Here is an 18,218-nt window from a genome sequence, read left to right as displayed (position 1 = left end):
TACAGCGAATAAGTTTCGCAAGTGTAAATAGGTAATAAAACTTCATTTTTTTTCAAAACTTCAATTAATCTCAGGTGCCCTTTAACAGAAATTTAATTGGCGACTTAATTACCGCGTTATTGAATGCCGTAAATTAAAAATGCACGCCGGCTTACCGAGGTGCATTTAATATTGAGAAAATTGAGAGGCCACGCAAAGGAGAAACGATGCGGCGCTCTGATTTTTATCAGACTGGTATACTTCAGATTCACCGGGGAATCCCTAGTCGACAGAAAGAGCGCGCAACGCTCGCAGCATCCTTGTATACCGTCGCAAATCCAAAATCGCTATACGATGTTCGATAATAGTTCTCCCACGAGTATCGCGAGATGCGCGTTTCCAAAGCCTGCCGTTCGCCGCACGAAGGAAGAGAAAGCGAAATGCGAGAGAGTCCTGAAATTGCAAGAGGTGAGGCGAAAAGTGAGAGAAGGAAGGTGTCGGGAGGGACGGGGGCATCTCGCATGCACTTGTGTGTGTGTGCGCGTGTGTGTGGAGGAGAGGAAGTATGTGTTTGTGTAGGACGAAGGGCAAGAGTGGAGTGGGAGGTAGGGCAGGATGGGAAAGAGGAATGGGGAGCGTACTAATCACTTCTACGGACTTTAATGGAGGTTTTCTGTACGCCGTCTACTTTGTCCACGACTTATACTACTTCGAACCCCGTTGGAGCTCGACGCGGAGCATTTGATAGAAAAAGCGGGCGGAAAGTAGCGTTACGTGTATTAAACTAAGCGGCACTCTCGCCGACCGCGCTCGCGATTCCCTTATCTTGCGAAAAAGCATTTAACGACGCGACGCGCCGCGTCGCGCCGGCGCGACGATAAATTCCGCGTCGAACTTGAAGAAGGCGACACACGCGCGTAAGTTACAATGCTTCATGCCGTATACGATTGCAATAAGAAATAATAGCTCTTCGAAAAGAGCTTCGTTTCTCTCAATTCGGACTGTATATAAGATAAAAAAAAATCACTAAAATATATCGCTTCTTTACTTTAAAAGTGACACAGCTAAAATGATATGATTTCGAGTTATTATCATGAATGAGTTAAACAAATTACCTTATCAATTTAAAAAACTGACCTAATTTCTTTAAAAAATCATTACGACTCAAAAAGGGTGAGATTAAAAAAAAATCGTTAAAATTGTCATAACTAAAAGAGAGTGAATTTTTGAGGGTTGTGAAACGAAAATGGCAAAAGTAACATTTGATTATATAAAGAATATATTCTTTTTGTAAATATTACTTGATTAGTCAATTTTCTATCAAGTTTTGTGAAAAATAATTTTTTTCCTTTTCTAGGAAACTTTTGTAGCTAAATCACTTTTGAAGTACAGGAGCAATGTGTCCCATAATAATGAGATAGAAATTTTTATATACGCAAGAAGAATTGTTTTTACTGAAGTATCTAAAATTTAGGTAGATACCTATAGATTTGATAAGAATTTTATTGGACGATCAAAATAATTATGTAGGACACTCAAAAGTTATTAGAATAACACAACTTTATGCAATCGTTGCTTGAGATTGGTACGTAATTATTTTGATGATTTTCACGAAATTGTGTTCAGACCTGTGTCTGGCTAAATTTTTAGCCTACAGCAGAACCATGTATAATGCAAATAAAACAGAAAGTCACTTTAGAGTCGAGAATTTTAAATGGCATACTTTGCAATTCTGCAATAATTATTCAATCAACATCGATATTCGCGCGGCGTGTCCGATGTGTTCAACTTTTTACGAAAGTCTTGAGAAACTGTACGTCGTAGCATTTGGGAAGGGGAAATATTCTAAATCTGTGCTCGCCTGTCCTTCGCACCTGCGCGCGCGGAAATAACCGCTGGGGATGCTGCGGATTTGGAGTGACGCAGCCCGACAGCATCGACGCTCGCGCACGGCGCGGATACTAAGAGCTTTTCTGGAAAAGCAGGGCTCCATTAGCCGACTCGCCTGTCTTCTGAGTCCATTACAAGATGAGCCGCCATCCTCCCGAATGACCTTCTCCACTCCACCCGCCTTTCCAACTCCCTCACTGACACGTCGCGATCTACACACATTGCTTTGTAGCAAATTCGCTTGCTTCCAATCTCCCTCTTTCTCTCTTTTTCTCTTCTCGCATCCTCCTTCCTTTTACATATACACACACATATATATATATATAATATATTGCACTAGACCGTAAACACGCAATTTAAAAGATCAATCCTGTTCTTCGACATAAAGGACGGCCCAGCGTTTCTGAGGAATCGACGAAGGCGAACCGCACACGAATTTCATACGAGACCATGTTCCAATATTGAAGCACTGTGCACAAACAATGTATACTACTGTGTGAACACGCGGACTTAAAGAAAAGTACGAGCTGGACAAGATGGGGAAATTTTCTTCTCACTTTGCGAACCTGTCACGTACCCAAAAAAACTTGGGAAAATTTTTGATTTTTCAACGGTTAAAGGTTTAAAGTTTTCCCTATAAATTTTTGTTACGGAATTATCGCGGAATGAAATAGAAGGAGGAATTTTGACTTTGACTGCTCATAATAAAAGCGTAGTTTGTCAATTTTTAATTCGCGCCGAAATTAAATATAATTCCATCAATTTCAATACCGCCACTTTATTAATCTGCACTCAAGTGAAATTGAAATCTTCGGTTTCCTGGAGCGATACGATTCTTCCTATCCAGTTGAAGGTATTTACCGCTTCGCACAAGAAACGGCTGCGGACGGTCTTATTGCTCGCGAAATGGCGTGCACGCGCAAGAAATGCAGGACAGGATCGCCGTTGCTCGCGCATTATTCGTGATAGAGTACGGCAGAAAGAGACGAGAGAATGAGAGAAGAGCGAGTCGAACGCGGAAGGGCGAGAGGGATGCTGGTGCCAGATGTACTTAAACTAAGAGCGCTGCTCCACCGCGGCGCGTCCCCTGATTTATTCACTCTGTGAAATTTTTACTCCCTCCGCGCCGGGCCTCCGCGGGCCTTCGCTGCCCCGAACCGACATATGTCTTTGGAGTTGCTATGCGCTCAAGGCACTACGGGCCATCCTTGAGACTTCCCGGATAGCTCTACCGCGTCTCTGCCGAGATATTCCCGTGCCGGCAGTACTTTTCGAATAGTAAAATCCTTCGAAATTCTACGTTTCTGCAAAATTGTCGTCTCACCGTCGCGCCAGCTCCGATACATCTCGAGCAACGGATTAATACTTGATCATTCCCCGTGGATATTAACAAACTTATTCATGATACTTTTTTTTTTCAGTATGCGATATATACCACAAAAGCGATAAAAAACATGATATGAATGATTGATCGTATATTATCCATGATGTTTCATCTAGATGAATACCATAGCTTATATTTTTTTCATTGTATATCGCATATTACTGCACAAAGAGTATTCTCTAAGCTATTCTTATAAGGAAAGAATTTGCTGAAGTATCTAAAAATTTACATAGATACAGATCTGAAAATAATTTTGTCGAATCATTAAAATAAAATTGATTGAAAAAAAGATCCGGTTGCATTAACTGAAAATACAGATTCATCTAGTATGTCTGTTCGGCAAAAATAAACGAATCAGAATTCTCATAGAAATTATCAGATGAGCATGATTAATTCTTTCTTTCCTGTTAAATTTCCTGTTGATCGATTCTTGATGATCGAACTCTAATCGTTGCGACAATTAATATGCACATAATTCCACACAAGTTTTGGTGTGTTTGGTGTAGTTTCTAATATGTCTCAAGTATCGTTAGGTACAATACATTAATACATTTTAGCACATATAACTTCCAAATTATCAGATTCCTAAATAAATTTTATAGAATTAAAAATTGTATTATCAAGATATCTTTTACTTACTTTCATCTTTAATATTGAAGATGACCTAATATTGAAGCTGAAGAATCTCATAATGTTGTGGCTTTTATCTTATCGTGTATGATTTTGAATTACGAGGCTTCTGCTGCGTCTATCTTGCGGTTGTCTTACGTGCTTTCGGGGAATATCTATATTGAATGTAACTAAAAGTTTTATAAATTCATCCTGGAAAATACTAATTAAATCCACATATAATTAAATCAAACGTTCTAAAATATCAAATTCTATTAAGATAATTTAAATACAAAATTTTGCTTAGTTTTATCAAAATAATTCAATCATATACATCTTGTTGGTATAATCAAGGAATGGAAATATAGTAATATCGTTTCTTTTATTTTTTATAATAACGATTTGATAATGATGTATTTTTTAACTAACGATAACTGATTAAATGCTAAGATTGCGCTAAGATTGAGAAAATCACTTTGTAAAGTAACTTGTCACAGTTACGTGTTATTTACTAACGAGTAGTAAAAATAATTTGTTAAAAGATGCGTTATAACGCATCGTGTTATTTTATTCGTTACAAATAACTTGTTACAAATAATGGCTTACTTTTTCAGTAACGAGTGAATTTTCCAGTCTATTACAAGTAACGATTGACTTTTCCAATTCTAGTGTTATTGTTACTGCCATAAAACATTCATAATAAGGACATAACAAAATAAGGATAAAAAGTAATGGAGTATACTCAAATCATTTTTCTGATTGTCAGTATAAAAATGATGAGCAATGCTGTAAAAGTTTTAATATTATAGTGTTAGTAGTTTCGATTTCAATTTGAACGTTTTACATAATCATTTTGATGGTCTTACAAAATTATTATTATTATATAACTATATCTCTCTCTAATGAAATTAAATACTTCAGCGTTCTTTTCTTTCTAATATGCAAAGTAATTTATATATACGACGAAAAAGTAAACATATAGTAAAATATTCACTATTCAACGGACCTGTTACAGCTGTCTGGAACTGATTGTATTCTTCTTTTTTAAATACAAAAATCTAAGAGACACGGTTGTTTTTTATACTAGTTTAATCTATAAAATTTAAAGAATAAAATAATATCTCAAAATTAACGTTTATTAAAATATTGTATTGTATCACAACTACCATATTTCCAGTAAACTAAAAAAAAATTCCCTTCGTGCGGAATTCCATTTATGCAATCAGACTTTTTCCAGTATTATAAAACAAATGAATCTGTAAGATAAAAATATTTTTCAAAAATTTCTTTCTCCATTAAAAACATCACTCCTTTCTCGATTACAGCACTAATGTACGTGGATATTGTCTCTTTCCTTGGTTACAATACTAATATATGGATATATTGTCTCATTTATTTATTTTTATTTATTTTATTATGAAAAATGAACGAAGAATAAGCGAGGAATAAACGAGTAGCCCCCTGAAGGATAAGTATGACTGTTCAAATGTAAGCTTCGGTTCGCAAGCAGCCTGTCCTTCCGGCAATCACTTACCGGCTAATGCATTACTTGCGAGAGTATACGAGCACTCACGCGATTACATACTCGTCAAGTATCTGCCTTTCGCTCGTATCTTCGGTCGGATTCTTATCCGCGGTATACCATCGGCGATCCCCTACGAATCTCCGAATCGCATAGACTTGCGGCATCTCGCACATCGTGCACGACGGGAACAACGGGTTACAAGATACATGTGTCAATCTCTCCAGACTGACGTAAAACTTTTCCTATTCCCTACCGGCAGCCGCTAGCCGGGGAAGAGGGAGCGAAATACGATGCGCCCTTACCCTGGAATCCGTTTGCGCGAGTGCGAATCGCGAAATGCGGAATAATGGAGCGCGCATCGAGGGTATTTGCGAGACAGTAATGAATAAATTGTTGGACGCGCGCGCGCCTGTACACGGCGACGGCACCGAAAAGCCAGGCAGACAGACAGGCGAGCAAGCATGTGGGTGGATGGATATTGCTTAGTCCGCGCGAGAGAGACTAGGGAAAGCCCTCTTTCCTATATTATACTCCCTCAACCTCCTCAGATCCCCCGTTCAGCGACTGCGCCGAGTGACGCGCGAGCGTTCAAGTACCGATGTACTCGGCGTTACCTTGCTCTATGTTCTCTACGTTCAGTTACGGGGGAAAAAGGAAACCAGTACAGATGGATAAAATGTTCCTTCCTGATACAAGTGCCGTAATGTCGCGATAATTATCGTCCTATCGATCGTGAGGGAGCAACATCAAGGGTCATTAGCAGAACCTAACCTCGGTGGGAGTTAAATTCGTAATGCGATGCGGTTGCGAAATCGATTACTTCGGCAGATCTAAATGTGCGGGCGCGATTACGAATTTCTGAATCAGTTGATTGATCGATCGATCAATCCAGAATGTTCATCGTGCCCGATTATCGGTGTCGAAACGGGCGAGTAATCCCGCTCGCTTTCACCGGCGCGACGTATGCAGGATTAAACGCATGCTCGAAGCCATCGGCAGCCGAGACAGGTAACTCTCCACGCCGCGCCGGCGGTATGAACGAGATACCCCGACCCACACCGTCCGCCGGCAATAATTGCCTTATTGACATTAATAAAACGAGCCGGATACCGACGGCCATGTCATCGAGAGCCCCATAAACGTCTGTCCATCGCGTGCACGCGCACACACGTTCACCTTCCCGCACAGGAAATCGTATATCCAATTAGCGCAACCTGAAGATTTTCGCGGTTCAAACATTTAACAAATATTATACTTGTAGGTTTAACCGTTTTAATGAAAAAATTATGTACAGAAAGAGAGTATTAGTTTGTCGCTTTTAAATTTCAGAGAAATATGAAACTAAAAGGCAGCATGGCTTTCGAAGAGTACAATTATTTTTTTCACATTCAAAAAATATGTTTTTGTTTTGTTGCATTTTTTAAATTTTACATAGAAATAACGATTTTGCTGAAATATCTAAAAGTTTAGCTAGATAGAGATTTGAAAATAATTTTGTTGAACCATCAAAATAATTTTTAGGAAATTCAAGCACGATGAATATGAGTAATGCTGCAAAACATTTTTATATTCTAGCAGTTAGCTTCAGCAAAACCGTTTTTTTTAGTGCAATGTTGCAGAAAATTTTGAAAGTTTAGCAATCATTTTGATATCGTTCTACATCATTATTTTGATAGTCCAATAAAATTATTTTTATCTGTATTTCTTTACATTTTTAGATATTTTGTAACAGTAAATCAGTGATTTCAGATTCAATTTGCAGAAATCATAAGCTCTAAAGTAAGAGAATTGGTGTATTGTTATTGAAAAACAGTAAATATTTGCGGATGATTACATCAATTATAAGTGTAGTCAATGAAATAATTGATTCAGTTTTAGAGAGTAGATATTTTTGATAAATGTTAAATAAATACTTCAGCAAAATCGTTCTTTCTGTATAGATCAAGCTAGAAATCTTTAGTTGCGTTCTCTCGGAAACGCAGCAGATTGAAACTCAATTATTAAATCATTAAATATTTCAATACGAAGTTTGATAACAACGAACATTATTGGATGGAATCTGTCACACTATATTTTTGTATAATATTTATTTTTAAGGAAAGAACAGTTTTGTCAAAGTATTTAAAAATTTAACTAAATACAAATCTGAAAACAACTTTGTTGGACCATCAACTCTCTAAATCTGAATCAGCGGATAGTCACTAATTACCCAGTGGCACACTTAGCACTGAAGTTAAAAAAAAAGAGGAAGTTCTAAAAAAGGAAGAATGTTTGAGCACTATATAACTAAAATACTGACATTTGCACGTTAATTTTAATCTTCCAATATCGTATTCATTGAATTTAAGCGCTAAAACAAGGTTAGTTAGATCACATAATAAAGATTGACTAGATTAGGGAACTCATATTTAATTCACTGATTATCAACGGCATACTTAGCACTGATATCAGTGATTATCCATTGATTCAGATTTAGAGAGAAAATAATTATATAAGATACTTAAACTGATCCCTAGGCTGTCAAAACTTTTCGCAGTATTGCGTATCACGCTAAGCATTTTACGCGTACATAGTTATTTTGATGATCCAATAAAATTATTTAAAAATCTGGTAAATTTTTTGGTACTCAGCAAAACCGTTCTTATTGTAAATCAACATCTGCGATTTAAACGTTACTTGGTTCAGCACAAGTTAGATGAAAATTGTCAGCAAAGAGAAAGGGCGAATAAACGATGCCCAAGCCCTCCATAGTGAGGACCGAAAGGTCGACGGGGAAGCCCAGTGGTACGAAGGGGATCGAAGGAAGAGGAAGAGGGTGGTCGGCGATATTTCAACGGTTTCGCGTGCAGGCGAACTTTAATAATATTCGTTCCATCAGGTATAGCCGGCCTCATATTAAGTCGGTCCGCGCGAACGAGGCGCCGCCAGAGCGGCGGAATATGATGAGTGGAAAACGGAGGGGCGAAGAGAGGAGAAAAAGAGTACGCATGAGGTGGCACGACGTGGCAGAGGAGGAGGTGATGGCAAAGAGAAGAGAGGCCGTGCAGAAGGATCGAGGGTGGAAGCGGTCGAAGAGGTGGGCCGAGGAGGGTGCAGAATGAGACGTGTAATAAAGTGAGTTTTTAATTTCCACCAGTGCCGGCGGTTGGCCGCCCCGCGGGTAGGGGGTTAGAAACCCACGGGTTCGCCCCCGTTGCCCCGAGCTCGCGGCCTGTCGGCTAGTATTACTAGATAAATCACCCAACAGGCAATAACCGCCCGTTCCACCCCCGGGGCCCCGCACTCACTCGCCGACCCCGCTACCTACCTTCGGATCTCTGCCACCGACAGCACTGATACGCGACCGTTCAACGCTAAACGCCGTCCACGTCCCTCCGAAGAAGCAAGACGGCCGCGAGATTTGACGCCGGTTCCCCGATTTGCCGGTCCCGGCAAACTTATTGTTAGAGCTCTCGATTAAGGTCCAACTATCGGGTTACTTGCGATTCCCATGAGGCGTGACGAGTAAGTTAATTGCGTCAAAAGCATGTCTGCGATCTCAATATCACATTTTTAATGCCAATTTCAGTCCTTCTCGTAATACAAATTTTCCCGACCTATAGATTTCATATTGCAAACTTCTTTTACAATATTGTAATTGTTCGCAATATCTCTCGAAATTGAAAAAATTATTTTACATATATTTCCTAATTTTTCATTTGAGAAATCGCAAATATTATTTGAAAACTGAAACGTTTACAAAAGAATATATTATTTTAATGTAACATTTTAAATATATTTAATGTATACACTACAATTTTTCGTTGGAAGATTGAAATTTAACACAAGTTGAATATGTTAAACGGTAACACAAGTAGATATTGTTTAAGAAGATAAATAAAAAAGATAATACTGATATAATTTGTAAATAACATGACAGCATACAGATATTTTTTTTAGTACTCTCTAATTTTCTTGGAGTGAACTCTCATTTCAAAAGAATTAAAATATTACCACTATTGAAAAAGACTGGAAAATTTTTGCACTCTTGAATAAGAGTGGCAGATTTTCACTCTTTTTTTTTTTAGTGAGATTTATTCTAAAAGAAAGAAATCTCATCTTCCTTTTTTGGAATGAATCTCACTCCAATAGTGACATTATGTTAAATTAATACTGAAATATGTTGAAAAATTCAACACAAAAGTTTTTACAAAGATTTGAGTGGACCGTTTTCAACACAATTATGAAAAGTTTTTTTGCTATGTATTAAAAAACGTTTACTTTATAAAAAAGTTCCATATGAAAGGGGAATATATTTCTTGCCACAACTAATATTCTTCACTTTTATCTTTGACAAAGTTGTAATTATTTGCACTCGACATGCAAATTTTATAAACACAACAGTTGATTTTCAATACGATATGAACGAACAGCAAGAGCACCGATCGATTAAGTTTCACTTTTAACCCGTTGGAACATCGTATACAGTGCCGGCACGCTTAGATAATCGTTAAAGCATATTTGCCACATAAAACGTAAGATCTTCGTTTCGCGCTTATGATAATCAACCTCTCCGCAAACGTTTGCGTTTAGTGTTTTACGGCGTCGGATGATACGCTGTGGAAACGGCGGCTGCGAGAGACATAATGACGCTTACGATCAGATGATAATAAACGTAATAGCATTATCATAATTACATTAGTATTATCTGTGTGCGATATTAACCTATTGCCAACATAATACGCGCACAAACTTTAGACATACGCACAGCTCTTTGGGAGAGCAATGGGCTAAAATACTATTATAAATAGCAAAGAGAGATCCTTAAGTATTTGTTCATTTAATGATTCACTCCTTTAAAGACGTTCCCTCTTTTATTTTAATTGCTCGTTTAATTTTTATGAAACTTGGCTTATGAAATAATTCAATAATATTTTATTCGAATCTGAGGTAAAAAATTAAAGATTAAAAATGATAGATTCAATATGGTAAATAAAATTTTTTAAAAATTTGATTATCGTAAAACTCGATTTTAGTGAGTTTTCAATTGCGAAGTAATCATCAAGTTTTCAGTTTCGCTTTATTTGAAGCTCATCAGTGATACATAAATAGTTAGTACTGATTTCCAAACTCACTTTCAAACTCTGATTATGAACTCTGTGACACTAGATCCTTCCTCATAGTGATTACTATCCTTTTGAAATTTGATATTTTCAGACTATACATACATTCAAACTCAGAGATATTAATAACCTAAAATCGAGTTTCACGATAATGAAATTAGTTTTTTGAAATTTGAATTTTAAAATTCTGAAACACAAAAATCGAATTCAACGACTCTGAAAATTTTTAGAAAGATCTTTCATAAGTTACTTTGTTAGAAAATTAATGTAATCTTTGTTTAAAGTTAACGTAATTGAGCGATTTTTTTACTAGGTCAAAATCCAAAAAATCATATTACATAACTTAAAATTATGTGAGGCTGTGAGAAACATTTATTATAAACAATTTTTCAACGTGGTTGAAGAAAATGTCCATTGGAGTCGCGAATGCCGATCAGAGGTAATTTTAGAATTTATTTACTCCGTATTTACAAAATGTGGATTAACACAATGTTGCAGTACGCACATACAATTCCTTCAATTGTAAATTTTATTAATTTTCGAAAAATGGAACGCAAATAAAAATTGCCAAATTGCTTTTTCACATTGATACTTAATTTTCATTGTATCCACGTGCTGCTTGATGACCTAAATTGACCTAAATATTTAAACGCGACCTTCGAAACCCGGATCGAGCGACGCAAACGACTGGAACGTTTCGGCACTTATTGAAACGATATTTTCAGGCGGATTCTGCGCGACGCCGGTCGTACGGGACCGTAAAATTTTGTCAGAACGCAAGTCCCGCCCTCCCGGGACCAACCTCTGAGAAAATACAAGAAGTCCCCCGGGGGAAACGTTACGGCTGGCGCTCGTAAGTTTACCACCGCCGACAAATTAATGTCCCTGGATTACGGAAGCGGACCGCAGGGAAAGATTTCCGTCGAGGACCGTCGAAGCCGTTTTCAAAATTTACTTTAAGCCGCGGCTACATCCGCATTTTCCGTTCTGTCTCGCCTATTTCCTTCGATTTGCTCGCACGCTCTACTGCAAATGTCTCACCTTTCAGTACACCTACAACATGTCTCAACCATTTTCCCTTCTCCTATTTAAAATATAAAATATAGTATAAAAAATCAGCAATAAGAGCTTGTTTAAAATATTTAAAAATTAACGCCAAATGGCACGAGAAATGCTCGCAATAATAAATCCAGCGTGATCATATTTAATAATTAAACGATTATTAGTTATTATGTTAACAAATTAATGATCCGTTAAAAATAATGTGCATTTATTTAATATTTAACATGACATTATCAAAGAATGACAGTATTATATTCCAAGAGAAATTAATTTATACAACAATTGATATTAATTATAAATCGTTATTATTTTTGTATTACCAGTTTGTATTATCCGTTAACTGTACATCATTTAACATTGCCAGGCGACAATATATTGAATTAATAAATATATTAAAAAATTATCATATATACATACGTGTTCGTCAAACATTTATATCTCTCAGCAAAATACATTAAAAATATTTTAGAACGTAGTTCTCTTTTTGCTGATTCATATGATCCCTTATATATGTTTATATATGTATGTATTTACGTATTATAATCATTCTTATTATTATTTACTGATATTCATTATATCTAAAATTTAATTTATAGAAGTAATTTATCATAGTTCAGTATTGGTACATAAGCGTCACCATTACATATATAAAATTATATTTTTCAATTTCTTAAAAAACTTCTATCTTTCTTTAGTGTATTTTTCTTAGCTTTACATTAGATATATCAATAATCTAGACTCGCAAGCAATGTTATTGCTGATGCTTTTTGAGATGCTGTTCTCTATTATTTTCAATAAAACATTTCTCGTATCTTATATTTTATATTTGTATAGAAACTGTCCACTCAAAAGTTTCCTTTTTAAAATTTTGCATTAAATATTTAAGTAACATATTTGACAATGAGTTTTAATTTAACATAATGTAATTATGTTACTTGAATATTTTGTGTTAAATTGATATTTCTTAATGTTAAAATAACACAATTTGTAAATAACATAAAAATGTTTGTTTTTAAATAATTCTAAATAAGTAAATAAAAAATATGTTTTAATATATTATAAATATTGAAGAAATACGATTGCTTACAGATTATGTCAGTGTTACGTTTTTTGTGTTAATTTTTTACATAATATTTGTGTTACTTTCTAATAGATTCATTTTGTATTAAACTAACGCAAGTTTGAGCGAATCGTTTGGGACACGTGAAATATATCAAATTTACCACAAATTTTACAGCTATGTACACTTCATTTATTATTATTATTATTATTATTATTATTATAATATATTATATAAATAGATCTAGAAGAGTTTCAAAAAAGTTTAGATTGTTAAGGGCTAATGATAATTGAAGCTAAATCAAGATAACGTGCGAAACGAAAAGAGAGCACAAAAGCACGCGGATTAATGACTTTAATGCGGCACTTCCTGCCTACGTTGGTCATGCCATGGGACCGCGGTCTGGCAACTTGACTCTGAACTTGCTCAGAACCGGAGAAAACATCTGGAACATATCTCCCGCGGTATCCTCTTCGTCCCGGCCCCTTGGATTTCTCTCTCACGGCCTGTTTTCGTTTTCTTCTTTGCTTTTTGCTCTTTACGTCAGTCTCGTACGCCAACAGCGCGAGTCAAAGTCACGTCGCCGTAACAGAGTATTATGTGTATACGACGGAGAAACCGTAACCGGAAAGACGCTCTACAGCGTCGTTAAATACTTGTCTTAAGTATCTTTCGCGTATAGTCAAGTACGAAAAATTATAATTCGAATTAAGATATTTGAGTATGATTTTTTGACAGGTGACACGATTTTTTGTATTATTCGATTGTTACTCTAAAAATGATGATGACATTTGTAATAATAAAGTTAGGAATTATAAACTCCTAAAACATAATATTAAACTGTTATTTAATATATAAAAATTATATCAGCTGAAAAAGTTTCACTTTATCTCATTGCTGATTGAAATGTTTAATTTGATTTGTGTATTACAAAGGTTCTGACGAAGGTGGATTTCAATCAAGTTTCTACTCTGTGGAAAAATCAACAGCAATTATAAGTATATATATGTATGTACAATATATGTAGTGTGCACGAAATTCATAGACGAAAGAAAGCGCGATAATTGTAGGCCTCTATTGAGCACGGCCCAATTTTCAGCCAGGCACACCTTTCATCCCCGATCTCGGAAGCGCGACAATCGCTCATTAACAGATTTCTTCGCGACGGCGCCAACACGACAGTGGGTTAAATCACATCGACGCCCGCGGATTGCATTCAGGTCGGCCGGTGCACGTCGACACGTCGACAGGGTGCATTTAAATAAAAAGACGCGATAGCCCTCCGCTTCGTCGAGCGATATATCTCGTACGGATTGCAGAACAAAATCGGGTTGGCTGGCTTGAGGGGCTGAGGGGCTGAGAGCCTGACGGGAAGGGAGACGGTTGGGAGAGGGGAAATCGGAGGGGTCAAATGGCGGGCAGAATGCGCGGTGATTGCTGAAGGGCCGCATAATTGCACCCTTTGTGGTGCAATCAACGGCGCAACTTGGACGGCGCCTACGTCTATCGGTCCTCATACCCTCCCTTTCGTCCCCTCTCACACCCTGTACGATCTCTCTTTACCGTCCCCCGTCCCTCGTATTAACGGGGGCGTCATCAGCGGCGATCCGATCGTTCCTTAAATATCGCGGCAGTTATCGCTAAATACACTCACCCGGCTACCGTCGCGGACACCCTGGATTTTTGAAATTCCGGCCTTGCTTTCTGCACGGCCTCATCGCCGATGAGGATCGAGCGCATATTGATGAACGACATAAACGACGAACTTGTGAGATGTGAACGATAAAATGAATGAGTTCGCTTATTAAATAATATCTGAAAATTTGCGTAATCGACTTTTCTTTAACTCTATTTAGAAAAGAATAGAATGAGTGTATATTAACGTATTGAGTAAATTATTGTAGATACATATTATGGTAAAAGTGTTTGATATTTGATACTACAAAAAATTGCATGATAAAATAATTATAATTAAATCTGTTTTTATAGTTATTATTGTTACAATAACAAATAAATTAGTTATAATAATAATTATATTTAAAGTTTCTACTAAAAAAGATGTATAGCTGGCACCGAAAATGACTATAAAAAAATAATAAATTGTAATAATTGCAATTTTTCTCTCAATGCACAATAATTACACAAGCATATTAAACATATCTGAATGAAAACATAACATAAGAAGATTATTAAAAATAATATTTTCTTTTGTTTAAAAATATATCTGAATATATTATCGATAATAATAGAGAAAAATTTTTTATCACTTCTTTCTTTTTACTAAATGCTTACTCTTTAATACTTTCCCCCCCCCCCCAAAATTGCTGGTGATTAATGGACAAGCTTATTTTCCGCTTATCATTGCTTTTCGCAGTTCATAACTCATCGTTTACCTCTTCGCCAATATGCAACAATATCAAAACGAGACGATCATCATGAAAGGTCGAACGAGATTTTCGTATCGCGAGGACGACTGCAACACAGCACAATAGAAAGTAATGCGTCTCGCTTGGTAAAATTTATACGCTATTCAGGCCGCGCACAAACGTCGGTAAATTCCGTTGAATTAACCATCGCCGCGGTATCGGGGAAGAGCGACTAAGCGGTTCCACGGAACGATTCACGTTCTCGATTTCTCTCATCCGCATTCGCTGTAATGCCCGTCCAATCCTGGCGCCCTGACGAATTTTATTTTTATCGAATTCGATTTCGCTGTACTTAAATTGCATAAAAAAAAAGTATTTTGACTTCTGATAAATTGTCTGGCAAAATTAATTGCCTTAGGAAATTATTAGAATTAAGTCTCAGAGAGAGACTCTCTATGATATTGTACGATACAAAAATTAATAAATTATCATATAAAAATATCATAATAAAATTTCTGAGGTCTCGATTTGACTATTTTTTTTTAGTCCGAATTTCCGTCCGAATTTAAGAAGAATCGTACATCTACATTTTGAAGTTCTTTCCAACGAAATTGCACGTGGACAATGCCACGCGAACTCCCGATTTTAATCGTCGAAATTAATGAGGCGGTAGGCTCGGGATACACAAAGTAGAACGCGGATAATTAGACGGGGGAAAAAACCGAGGGGATCTCAGTATCCGGCGAGACGACGATCAATACTATGGGAACCGGTCGATCTCGGAACATCACATGGTGTTCATGCATGTTTATTTCAACAGAATCCACTCATAATAAAGTAACTTCAAGTAGGTAGATGGCCACAGCATCTTACACACAGTTATTCTTAAAAACCTCGTTTCGAGTAAATAAAAAAAATATTATCCAGAAGTCTCAAAGTTCGTTATTTTTACATTCCTCTATTTCATAAGAATGTAAATAATATCAATTTAACTTTATACGTACTTAAAAAAAAATAAAAATAAAAACTTTGAGATGCTCTAAGCACCCATCCAACTACATATCTACTTAAAGGGATTATAAAATCATCTGTTTCACCGATTCAGTAGGACCTATATATATGTATATGTATGATTACATATCATTATTACATCATTACATATATCACCATATATAATATTACAGCATCAACATTGCACGCATACAAATTTTGTAACTAACTAATCTTTCATATTAGGTATCTAAGCCTAATTCTAACAACTCAACACTGAGTTGTACACTTTATTTATGTAATCCGTAATCTAAAGAAGAATTGTTTTACCAAACCAAGATTGTTTTATATGTACAAAGTATAAAACTTGTATATAATGCAAATATTGTTTCGAGTCAACGTCAGAAGATGATAACAAAATTATAATTTTCCAACTTTTTTCATTTTTAGTCTAAAGTCGATCAGTTTGGACTCTCTACGTTACGTGGAGAAGAAGATTTTTAAATCTGCGTATATAAAGGCAATTAGAAAAATACTTATTTAAAAAATAATCGGTGAAGCAAATAACTTTAGGAGTCCTCGTAAAGCTTAAAATTTCTAAATCTGCGTTGTCGGAAGCGCGAAGTTTGCGACGAGTACAATCTTGTCTCGCTCTAAAATTTTCCTTCCACGTGGGTAAAGCGTCCCTGCGCATGGCGCGTATCCGGTGAACGAATTCGCGCGATTGAGGATCACTGGAGCTTGAGGCTGGCGACATGACGATGCCATTACCGCGTCGACCTTCTCCCACACCCTCAGCCTCTCCACTCTTCTCTCTCCCTCTCTCTTTCTCTTTAGCACATTCTCTTACTCTCCCTTTCTGTCTTTCTGTCTTCCCCCCCCCCTCCCTTTCCTTCTCCTCTCACCATCATTCTCCATCGTCTTTCATCTCATCCGCGCCACCGCGGATCTCGAATTATACAGAGACAGCACCACTTAAAATAATACACCCGTTACAAACTGAACATCAACGTTAAAACCTGTCGTTTTCTGTAAGCTGGAATTATGGAAATTCCGCCGTTAGTAGTGTCCTTCTTCTTTGACTATCCTCTCGATTCTTCGGAGCGACGGGAGGCTAGAACACGCGCTAATTTCGTGTTTTCCACAAAAGTGATATGATAAGACAAAGTGCACTAGCCCGATGAATTACAACGTGCGAAATTCTAAAGGCTAGTTTTCCCTTGTTTTATTGTATCATTCGTTATTATCTACTAGGAGCCAATTCGCAGTTTGCAATTTTTCATATTGCCTCCGAATATGAGGTCAACTGAATGAGACGTATTCTTTGTAAAACTCTTCGCCGTTGATGTAACACGAACAATTATACTGACAATGAGTGGAAAAAAGAATTGCGATAATTTGAAACTGTACTTTTCGAAATATTTAACTCTTCATCTTACTTGTTTAAAGTGTCCGTAATACCTTACAAATTCGCGAAATGTATGAATGCTATTTTATAAAATAATTGTCTCAAAAGATGACTATAAATTATTAATTTATAGTTGTTTAATTAAATTACAGTAAATTCCATTCATTTTTACGATAATAACGAAAAGGATTGTGCCCAGTTTGGGCCCCGGCTGAACAGCATTGAGACCTAGCTAGGATTATAGAGCACAAAAAAAGGATTAAAAAGTTCCATATGCACAACTTTGTAAAATGAGTTTCTTGAGTGCTACAGCTGTTCAAAGTTTGCTATTATGACCATGTATTGTGTACCATGTAGGACTTGTTTTATTCGATTTCTCGAATCATCTAGTATCTGGAATATGTCTAATCTTGACGAAGACAATTAAAACCTTTTTTGGACCTCAAATGAATATACATTAATTGGTTAAGAGGAGAGAGAGATACTCAAAGTATGAAACAAAAGGTTTTAATTGTCCAATTCAACCTAATTGAAATGTGCCAATATATGACCTTATCTCTTTTCAATCAAATATACACTTTTTTTACTGCAAGATGCCGTACTAATAATGTCTAATTTGATTTGACAAAGAGGCTGCGATTCAGTATTTTTAACAGTAACGTTTCCATCTCTCGTTTCAGTATGTTTTCTTTTATAATGGCACAAACATATATATATTTAAATGTGTTAAGTGGGGTTCTTGTGGAACTACTAGGTTCTTGTTCCACGAAATCTAGCACTTTCCCAGCCAGCAAATGCTGGTTTATCCCGATTGGTACATTCGCCGCTTGTCCGGCTCCTCCC

General features: G+C 36.5%; 1 protein-coding gene across 4 annotated transcripts in view; it reads right to left on the bottom strand.

Annotated features, from left to right (window-relative positions):
- The window catches only part of LOC108752230 (LIM domain only protein 3-like), an 81,893-nt gene that overhangs the window by 33,454 nt on the left and 30,221 nt on the right, over nucleotides 1–18,218 (bottom strand). The window contains exon 1 of one of the 4 annotated variants that reach the window (XM_018492915.1): nucleotides 3,893–4,029. The exons of the other annotated variants lie outside the window; for them this stretch is intronic. The gene's annotated coding sequence lies outside the window, so the exon portion shown is untranslated. Of the gene's footprint in view, nucleotides 1–3,892; nucleotides 4,030–18,218 lie in introns of those variants that run through there. 4 annotated transcript variants of the gene reach the window in all.

The sequence above is a fragment of the Trachymyrmex septentrionalis genome, unplaced genomic scaffold (assembly GCF_001594115.1).
Source record: "Trachymyrmex septentrionalis isolate Tsep2-gDNA-1 unplaced genomic scaffold, Tsep1.0 scaffold6, whole genome shotgun sequence".
Classification (NCBI taxonomy): Eukaryota; Metazoa; Arthropoda; class Insecta; order Hymenoptera; family Formicidae; genus Trachymyrmex; species Trachymyrmex septentrionalis.
This window is presented reverse-complemented; position numbering and strand designations above follow the sequence as displayed.